We start from the raw sequence: 9,605 nt of genomic DNA, 5'->3' as shown, positions 1-9,605 counted from the left end.
GCGGCCGTTGTGCGATCAAGGTCTGAGAAGCTGTGGGCGGGAGAAGGCCAACAAAACGAGCCCTCTCAGACGAGAAAAGGTACGCGTGTCGGAAGGAAATCCGCCAGATAGCTAAAGGCAATGATATCACGTCCGACGAAAACGACATCAAGCAAGGGATCGCCGATCACTTCAAAGCCTTCTTGAGTCAACCACGTGAACCTAAAGAAGGCTACGAGATGGAATTCCTTTCATTGATGCCTAGGCTAGATGAAGAAGTTAAGACACGGCTTGAACATCCCATTACCCTGAGTGAGATAGAGTGCGCAATAGACGAGTTGGCCCCCAGTAAAGCACCTGGGCCTGATGGCTTAGGGGCCACTTTCTATAAAACTTTTAAGCCTGCGCTGGTTCATGTCCTCCAACTAGTTATTTGCGAAGCGTACGACCGAAAAAGATTGCCCTTGTCTTTCACAACATCGCATATCGTACTAATCTCGAAGAGTGATGATGAAAAGAAACGCTTGTTGCCTGGCTCATATCGCCCGATAACTCTAGCCAACGTTGACTATAAAATATTCACGAAAGTATTAGCAAAACGACTGCAAAGTGTCATCAAAACATTGGTAGGGCCGCACCAGACTTGTGGCATTAAAGGCCGCAGTATTACCACAAATGTACACGTGGCTCGAAGTGTGCTAGAGTGTTGCGATGCGATTGGCGATTACGTCGCGATGATGCAGATCGATTTGGCAAAAGCCTTCGACCTCGTCTCGCACAAGGCTCTGCTAGGCATACTTGAACATACAAATGTTGGCAGTGTGATAACAGAAGGTGTCACGATGGCTTACAAAGACTGCTCAACGCGAATTATTGTTAATGGGGAGCTCACCGATAGCTTTCGTGTGCTCTCGTCGGTGCGTCAAGGATGCCCGCTTTCGCCCCTTCTTTTTGCTGCTTATCTCGAGCCACTCTGTTTGGCCATTAAAAACAACGAACGCATAGCAGGCTATCGACTACAGGCGGCACATGTTAAAATATTGGCGTATGCAGACGACATCGCTATTTTCTGCAAAGATAAAGCGAGCATTAAAGAGGCAACTGCTATAGTCGAAAAGTTTTGCGATTCAACTGGAGCCCAGATAAACTGGGATAAAAGTTATGGCTTCTGGCATGGGAGTTGGGAAGACACGCCGGAGACCTTTTCTCGATTGAATTGGTCAAAGTTACCTACACAGTACCTGGGGGTACCTCTCGGAAACTACCGTGAGCCCGAACCGTACTGGCTCGACCAAGTTTCGAGAGCAAAGGAAAAGGCTGACGGTTGGAGAGGCAAGCAATTGTCAATGTTTTCTAGAGCCACCGTTTGCAACCTTTTTTTAGTTTCCAAGATATGGTATGTTATGAATGTGTTGTGTGCTGCGCGGGTAAGCGTACAAAAAATTCACCGCATTTTCGCCACTTTCATTTGGGCCTCTACCTGGGAGAGGACGAGTCGAACAAATTTGTTTTTCCCGGTCAAGAAAGGTGGGCTTGGTCTGGTTCACTTGTTTTTGCGACAAATTGTGTCACGCTTTGTGTTTCTGCGGGATCAAAATGATCTCTTTCTTCGAACGCTAATTCAAGTACGGCTGAGTAGACTTCTCCCGGGATTCGTTGTTTCGTCGGCTCAGAACATGCCGGGAACCGTGACTGGGTACCTGCGTGAAGTGGTGCTGGCGTATAGGATGTTGAATGTGCGTTTTTCGCAGCAGTATCTGTCCACTGCGTTACAAAAAACAAATTGTACAGAGATCTTGTGGACACGATGCTACCTGTACCTTTGTACCGTTCGCCACACCGTGGAGGCCCCGGACAGGACGTTTTAAAGAGAGTCAAGAAAATGCCAGTACGGCCATCGACTAAGTCTTTCTTTTTCAAATTACATACAAACACACTTCCCGTTAAGACCTGGCTTCAGAGCAAGGGTATTTTCATCCCCTGGACAACTGACTGCTTTTTATGTAAAAAACCTGAAACAATAGAACATGTTTTCCTTGATTGCTGGGACCCGATCTTTCACTGGGACGTCCTGCAGAGAACGCTGAAGAAACAGTTACCTCTGGACCCGTATGGAATACGCTTCTTGCCAGTAGATTCCTCAGAGGAAGTACCGTATGACCTCATTATGGTCCTGGGCCTCCACGCGATGTAGAAAACTCGCATGCAATTTGAACATGCAGACATCGTTGTGATACCGGTGCGAGAACACTTCATTGAGAGTGTTGTTTACGTGAGAGACGCGTACAAAGTACTGCCTGATCCACCACAATGGATGTCTGTACTCGATGAACTGGTGTCAATGAAAAGATTTTAGTACTGTGCTAGCCAAAGTGTGGTTGGCACGTTTTATCATATTGTAAACCTTGATTTTGTGTGCCGAAGACGGCAATAAAGAAAAAAAAAGGGGGTGTAGCTCAGTGGTAGAGCGCTCGCTTCGCATGTGAGAAGTCCCGGGTTCAAACCCCGGCACCTCCAGTCTTGAATATATTAACTTTTTTTCAATTTGTTTTGCAATACAGAGTGAGCAATACAGCTATTTGGAAAGGAGGATATTACATCAATTTCAGATGAGCAAGAAATAAGAGCAATTCTAAGCCACCATCGGCGCCTCTACGTCGCAATACACGGTGTCTTTTTAGCAACAACGCGAGCGATGACAAGAGGAACATGAGGTGGAAAATAACAAATGTGACTGAAAGGAAGCTCTTTACATTTTCTAATGGCTGCTACTTACGACGAACAATAAAGCGTTTACACATGACACTGTCCTACATTCCGGGGGTGTAGCTCAGTCATTCTGCTTCCGGCCACCGAGCGTGACGGTTCGTGGGATCATGGCCTCTTCAAGGGCAGCGACAGCGGCTACTTTTGGCCGCGGAAACAGGTACAGCAACGACGAAGAAACGGAATACCAGTTTATTTTGCCTCAACTGCCAAAAGGACGAATAGTGAATAACACCGTGTTTCTGCATGGTGATGTACGAGCGAGGCCTTACAAGGTCGAAGATTTTAGGGATGCCCTAACGCCTACGAGCCTGCTGCCGGAAATTGTGTGCCTTGGGGCCTACCAAGTTAATCATGTGTGGGCGGTGACCCTCAGTGACGCAGCTGCAACGAAGCGCCTGCTGGCCTTGAAAGAACTTCAGGTGAAGGGGCGGCGTTGTGTGATCGTCGACCCTCAGGATCAGCAGGTGAAGCTCAGACTTCACTGGCTGCTGCACGGTGTGGCCGAGGAAGACGTCCGGACTGCATTGGCGGCCTTCGGCAAGGTAGAAGAGGTGAGTCGAGAGAAGTGGCGTGTCCAAGGTGTCGCAGACAAATGTTCCACCACGAGGACTGTTCTTCTCAAGCTGAAGAGCGGCCTGAAAGTGGAAGATATCCCTCACCAGATACGTGTTGCCGGAGAGATGGCCTTGGTGGTGGTACCCGGTCGGCCGATGCAGTGCCTCCGCTGCCAAGGCACTGGGCACGTGCGAAGGGAGTGTAAGGTGCCACGCTGCTCCCGGTGCCGACGTTACGGGCACATTGACACCGAATGCGTCAAGACCTACGCTACCGCAACTGACCCAGCCGCGAGTCAAGAGGCAGCAGAACTCGTCATGGATGTGGTCGAGACCGAAGACGCTGCTAAGGGAGCCGGAGACCTTGTGCACCCAGCGACAGGTGCTGGGTCGGTACCGGAGGGCGTTGACGCCAACGGAAAGGGAACTACGGAGCAAGTGACTGCGCCGGCACGGGTGGACGCGGAAGCTGTCCATGCAAAAGAAGGCGCAAGTGAAGACGAAGGAGACGACGACGATGGAGCGATGCAACAGGGCGAGGCCGCTATCGACGGTGACCGGGCTGCTAGTCTCGGAGCCACCTTCAAGCGTCCCCGTGATGAGGCCGAGGACAAGGACAACGCGGCAACCAGCTCCAGTGATGGGCCGCCGGCGAAATCGCCTCTTGGGAGGCGCTCGAGCTTCAAACCAAAGCCGAACGTTCCGTCCGACAGAAAGCCTGGGGGCCAAGCCCAGCAGACAAACAACGACGAGAAACCGGGCGGTCCCGGAGACGGCTAGCCGACGGCTGGTCGTGAGGGGTAAGCACCATGCTCCGGGCCTACCTCATTCTCTAGTTCATCATGGCTCCTAATCCGTCACTCAGTATTGCAACTCTAAACGTTAGAGGGCTGGCGGCTAGGCGTAGGCAGAGTCAAGTCCTACGGTTGGCCACTGACCAAGACATAGACGTTCCAGCTGTCCAGGAGACCAAGGTAGACGGGGAGGAGGAGACCGGGAGCATGGTGAGGCGTTTCACGACCAGATATTATGCGGTGGTGAGCCACGCGGTAGGGACGTCAGCTGGATGCGTCCTGTTTATTAAGAAGTTACCCGACCTTGTGGTTGAAAGTGTATTTTCATGTCAGACGGGAAGAATGGTCGTTTGCGACTTTGTTTGTGGTGGAGTCGAATTCAGAGTTATGTGCATATATGCGCCAAATGTTGTAGAAGAGCGTGCTGTATTTTTTTCGAATCTTTTTCAGTACATTAGCCGTGATAAGTGCATGATTTTGTTGGGGGATTTCAACTGTGTTTTGAGGGCTCGGGATTGATCCAATAATGCCGGTATTCGAGATAAAAGCAGTCACATACTTTCTAAGTTGATTAGTGATAGTGAACTAGACGATGTATGTGACTGTCTGGAGGGGGAGCGGGAGGTGATGTATACACGATTTCAAGGCAGTAGTCATGCGCGGTTAGACCGCTTGTACATGTCACAAGACATGATTCCAATGTGTCACAGTTATTCTGTCGCACCTGTGTCGTTCTCAGATCACTGCTTGGTGAAGTGTCACATCGGTATGAAGAAGGAATCATCTTTTAACTGGGAACTATGGAAAATGAATGCCTTACTACTAAAAGACGAGCCATTTGTAGAGGCAATACATGAGGCCGTTATGGAAGTATGCGATGAAAGTACTGAAACCATAGCAGAGAAATGGGAATGGTTCAAACAAAAGGTAAAAATGAAAGCAATAGAAAGGTCGAGCTGCTTAAAGTTTGAAAGGGAAATGAAAGAACGAGACTTACGAAAGATACTTAATCAGCTGATAGCGCGGGAGTGCGAAGAGCCAGGGGCGTGTAAGCAAGATATGCGAACCATTAAAGAAAAAATCGAACAGTTGGACAAAGAACGCTATCAAGGTGCGATTGTGCGCGCAAGAGCAAACGCATTAGTAGCGGGGGAGATGCCCACCAAAAGGGCACTAGGACTTGAAAAAGCTCATGGTCGACGTAATCATGTCGATAAGATCTCGTGGAATGGCACACTCGTCGAAGACAATAAGAGCATAGGCCGAGCGTTTTTAGAGTATTACCAGTCACTGTTTGCATATCAAGAAGCTAATGTAGATGAGTTCAAAAGGGTCTTTCTCAGTCGCATGCCGCGATTGAGTGACGACACGAAGGACCGATTAGAAGGGACTATAAGAGAACACGAAGTCGTAAAAGCAATAAATGATTTGAACAATGGCAAATCACCCGGACCTGACGGTCTGAGCGCGTGTTTTTATAAAGCCTTCAAGAAAGAACTTTCGCCCCTGCTAACAGGCCTGTTTAACGATGCGTATGTGAACAAAGCTTTGCCACCTTCTTTTGGTAAAGCGCATACCATCTTGATACCTAAGAGTGACAAAGCGGAGAAACTTAGGCTCGTGACATCTTATAGGCCGATATCTTTAACCAATGTCGACTATAAGATTTTCATGAAGGTTTTGGCAGCCAGACTTCAAAGCGTCATCAAAGAAATCGTCGCAGACCACCAAACGTGTGGGATCAAAGGGAGGTCAATTTTTTCGAATATTCACACGATGCGGTGCGTGCTCGAGTGCTGTGACCTCACTTACGATGGCGTCGCAGTGCTCCAGCTTGACCTAGAGAAAGCTTTTGACTGTGTGTCTCATGATATTTTGTTTGCCATTCTGGATCACGTTAATGTAGGTGCCATCATCACTGAGGGAGTGGCATTGGCGTATCAGAACTGCACAACACGTTTAATTGTGAATAAATCATTGGGGGCCCCCATTAACGTCATGCGTTCTGTGCGTCAAGGCTGCCCCCTCAGTCCTCTTTTGTTTCAGTTTACATTGAAACGATGTGTTTGGCGATAACTGAGAACGATCAAATACGCGGTTATAGCTTGGCAGCCACAGAAGTCAAGCTCCTGGCATATGCAGATGATATCGCCGTGTTTTGTACAAACAGAGAAAGCGTAACGGAAACAATACGCGTGGTGAAACAGTTTTGTGATGTAACGGGCAGTAAAGTGAACTGGGGTAAGTCCCTCGGTTTGTGGCACGGAGAGTGGTCCTCGGCCCCGGACAACTTTGCGAATGTGAGCTGGGTGAAAACCCCTACCAAGTATCTCGGTGTTCCCTTGGATAGCTACAAACAGAGCGAGGAATACTGGACGAACCAAATAAAAGAAACAAAAGAAAAAGCAGACCGGTGGAAAGGAGTCAACCTGTCCATTTTCGCAAGGGCAACTGTATTTAATTTGTTTTTCATTACGAAGTTATGGTACGTCATGCAGACGTTGTTTTGTTCAAGGGTAAATGTGCAAAGATTGCACAGAGTGTTCGCCGTTTTTATCTGTGACTCCAACTGGGAAAGATGTAGCCGAACAAACCTGTTCAGGCGGGTGAAGGAAGGGGGGCTGGGCTTGGCGCATCTTTTTGTACGACAGCTTGTCAATAGATTTTTGTTTTTTCGGGATGTGCGCGATCCATTTCTGCGTACGGTATTACAGCTCAGGTTAAGAGCCGCTTTGCCGGCACTCATTGTTAGTACCAACAGTATGCCAGGAACGATTCGCGGCTATCTAAAAGAAGTTGTTGATAGTGTGCGCTTTCTTTCTGTGCGTTTTTCTTTCGATTATTTATCTGGCGTGAAAAGAAAGACGCTATATAGAGATGTATGCGATATTGTATTCCCAGTGCCATTGTACAGAGCGGTATACAGTGGAGGACCAGGACAGGATGTCCTTAAACGGGTGAAAAGAATGGAGGTGCCTACTGGGGTAAAAACATTCTTTTTTAGGCTACACTCAGGAACACTGTCAGTGAAAACATTCATGGAAGAACGTGGCTTCCTGGTACCATGGGGCTCATATTGTTTGATCTGCAAGCAACCTGAAACCATAGATCATGTGTTCTTGCATTGCTGGGAAGGTGTCTACTTCTGGGACGTCCTAAAACGGACAATGAAGAAGGATTTTCCATTGAGTCCGCATGGGATAAGGTACCTAGCGATAAGCAATGAGGACGGAGTTCCATACGATTTAATAATGCTCCAGGGCCTCCACTGTTTATGGCGGGCGAGGATGGCTGGGTACCATTGCGACCCAGACGCTAGGCCTGCACGCATTTATTTTCGAGAGAGTGTCTTGCTTTATTGCAATAAAGAAAACACAAGATTGTGTACCCGATTGGCTGTCGAGGCTAGAACCTTTGACAGCTTTAAAAGAATTTTAGATAGACAACGCCAGTCCATGTAGGACAGGTGGCTTTTCTGTTTTTCAATATGTTTTGTAGTTCTTTTTGTGCTATTGTTCTCTAGTGTGTGCTCTGTAAATTGTCAAAGACCGGCAATAAATAAATAAAAAGGGGGTGTAGCTCAGTGGTAGAGCGCTCGCTTCGCATGCGAGAAGTCCCGGGTTCAAACCCCGGCACCTCCAGTGTTGAATATATTAACTTCTTTTCATTTTGTTTTGCAATACAGAGTAAGCAATACAGCTATTGGGAAAGGAGGATACTACATCAATTTCAGATGAGCAAGAAATAGGAGCAATTCTAAGCCACCATCGGCGCCTCTAAGTCGCAATACACGGTGTCTTTTAGCAACAACGCGAGCGATGACAAGAAGAACATGAGGTGGAAAATAACAAATGCGGCTGTAAAGAAGCTCTTTACGTTTTATAATGGCTGCTCATGAAGAACAATAAATTGTTTACACATGACACGGTCTCACATTCCGGGGGTGTAGCTCAGTGGTAGAGCGCTCGCTTCGCATGCGAGAAGTCCCGGGTTCAAACCCCGACACCTCTCGGCACATGGTTCTGTGAGGCTGTGCATCACCGGAGTCGCAGGCCTCAATGCATTCTGGAAAATGGCAAACAGTTGAACATACTTTTTCCTTTTTAATCAACTGAATGGTGATTATAGAATATGTGTCGGCTAAAGAAAGGGCATGCACTGCGAACAAAATATCACGTTATGGCTATTCTGACTTTTCTGTGATGAAGAGTACTTCAAAAGGGTCTCCGAAAAGTGGTATCAAAGGATGTATTCCACATGGGGTTTCTTTAGAACTCCACAGGGTGATTATATCTTGAGATTTGGCTTCATTGTCATTGGGCGGTGGTGATATGTGTTTCATTGAGAGACGAAGTAACGAAGGAGATACCGAACTATGTAAAGCAAATAGATTGGCGTGGCTACCTACTTGTGAGCGCTTAGTGAACTTTATGTAATGCTGAATGAGCACTTCTGGAACTTCAGCGAACGCGAGATCGGGCAACAGGTGGCAGCACCGTCGCCGTGTTAGAGTGAATGGGCGGTCGGCGGCGGCGCTTCGCTGTGGCTGATTTGGACCGATTGCTTGGTAATGAAACTCACTGACTGGCGCGAAGTGATAATATATCGTACTCCAACGTCAAATTTTTGCAGAACATGTACTGAACATTGATACCATACGTAAAAGGCGTGCAAAACGTAATTTCTGTTCCGGTTCATCCAGTGAGCTTTTGTTGCGAGATATACATTGGCCGTATTCTCGCTGTTTCTCTGTGGCCGGTGGCCGCACCGCGAGCTGATCCCATTGCCTAGCCACCGCCGCAGCTGGCAGCGCCGCTCGCCGTGCCATCTGGTGTCGTCTGCTCGAGTTACCACGGCGCGGCGACGCGCCGCCGTCGCCGCAATTGTGTTGCAAGCCTGGCATGACGTCAGAGGAGGAGCCGGTGAAACCGCGTTGCAACCAACGAGGTTTAAAAAACCTCCTTGGTTGCAACAGAGGAAGAGCCAGCGTTCCATCATATAGACGTTTTCACGAAGGCGCTCCTGACGGTCTGCCGTCGAGAGTATCTGTGAGTGTTGCCTGTTTGATCTGGACTGTGAGCTTGTGCTGTGCTTGCGTTGCGGAGTGGTAGCTTTCCCTCGATGTTTCCGTATATATTTGGCGCGAATGACTTACGCTCGTAAATAATGCCATACACTCATCAAAAGTCCACAGGCCAGCACTGTGCAGTTTATGGGTGCACAAACAACCAGCGTAAAAGAACGATTTTGGGGACTGTAGTGTGTCCACAACACAGCACTCCGTGAGAGCATTGCCGATGAGGTATGTTGACAGTGCAGCGGTTTCCTGCGTCACATGATTTGCGGCGTCAATGTATAGCTGCTGTGAGCCGGAAAGATTTTACAGTGTCCTCGTAGTCGCGAGTTTGCTCACGAAATTTCGCTGGCGGAAGAAAGACTCACAAGAACGCTGTGCACGAGCTACATTTGGGCTACGACAGAAAAGTGAGCTCCCATTCTTGCTTTGAAA

General features: G+C 48.2%; 3 non-coding genes across 3 annotated transcripts; all 3 read left to right on the top strand.

Moving 5' to 3' along the window:
• Positions 1-2,424: 2,424 nt before the first annotated feature.
• Positions 2,425-2,496, top strand: Trnaa-cgc (transfer RNA alanine (anticodon CGC)). Its single transcript has one exon. It is a non-coding gene; the product is annotated as a tRNA-Ala (tRNA).
• A 5,169-nt stretch (positions 2,497-7,665) lies between these two features.
• Trnaa-cgc (transfer RNA alanine (anticodon CGC)) lies at positions 7,666-7,737 on the top strand. Its single transcript has one exon. It is a non-coding gene; the product is annotated as a tRNA-Ala (tRNA).
• Positions 7,738-8,035: 298 nt separating this feature from the next.
• Trnaa-cgc (transfer RNA alanine (anticodon CGC)) lies at positions 8,036-8,107 on the top strand. The gene has a single exon. It is a non-coding gene; the product is annotated as a tRNA-Ala (tRNA).
• The last annotated feature ends 1,498 nt before the right edge of the window (positions 8,108-9,605 follow it).

The sequence above is a fragment of the Dermacentor silvarum genome, chromosome 3 (genome assembly GCF_013339745.2).
Source record: "Dermacentor silvarum isolate Dsil-2018 chromosome 3, BIME_Dsil_1.4, whole genome shotgun sequence".
Taxonomy (NCBI): Eukaryota; Metazoa; Arthropoda; class Arachnida; order Ixodida; family Ixodidae; genus Dermacentor; species Dermacentor silvarum.
The sequence above is the reverse complement of the archived record's forward strand: the minus strand, read 5'-3'. Positions and strand labels throughout refer to the sequence as shown.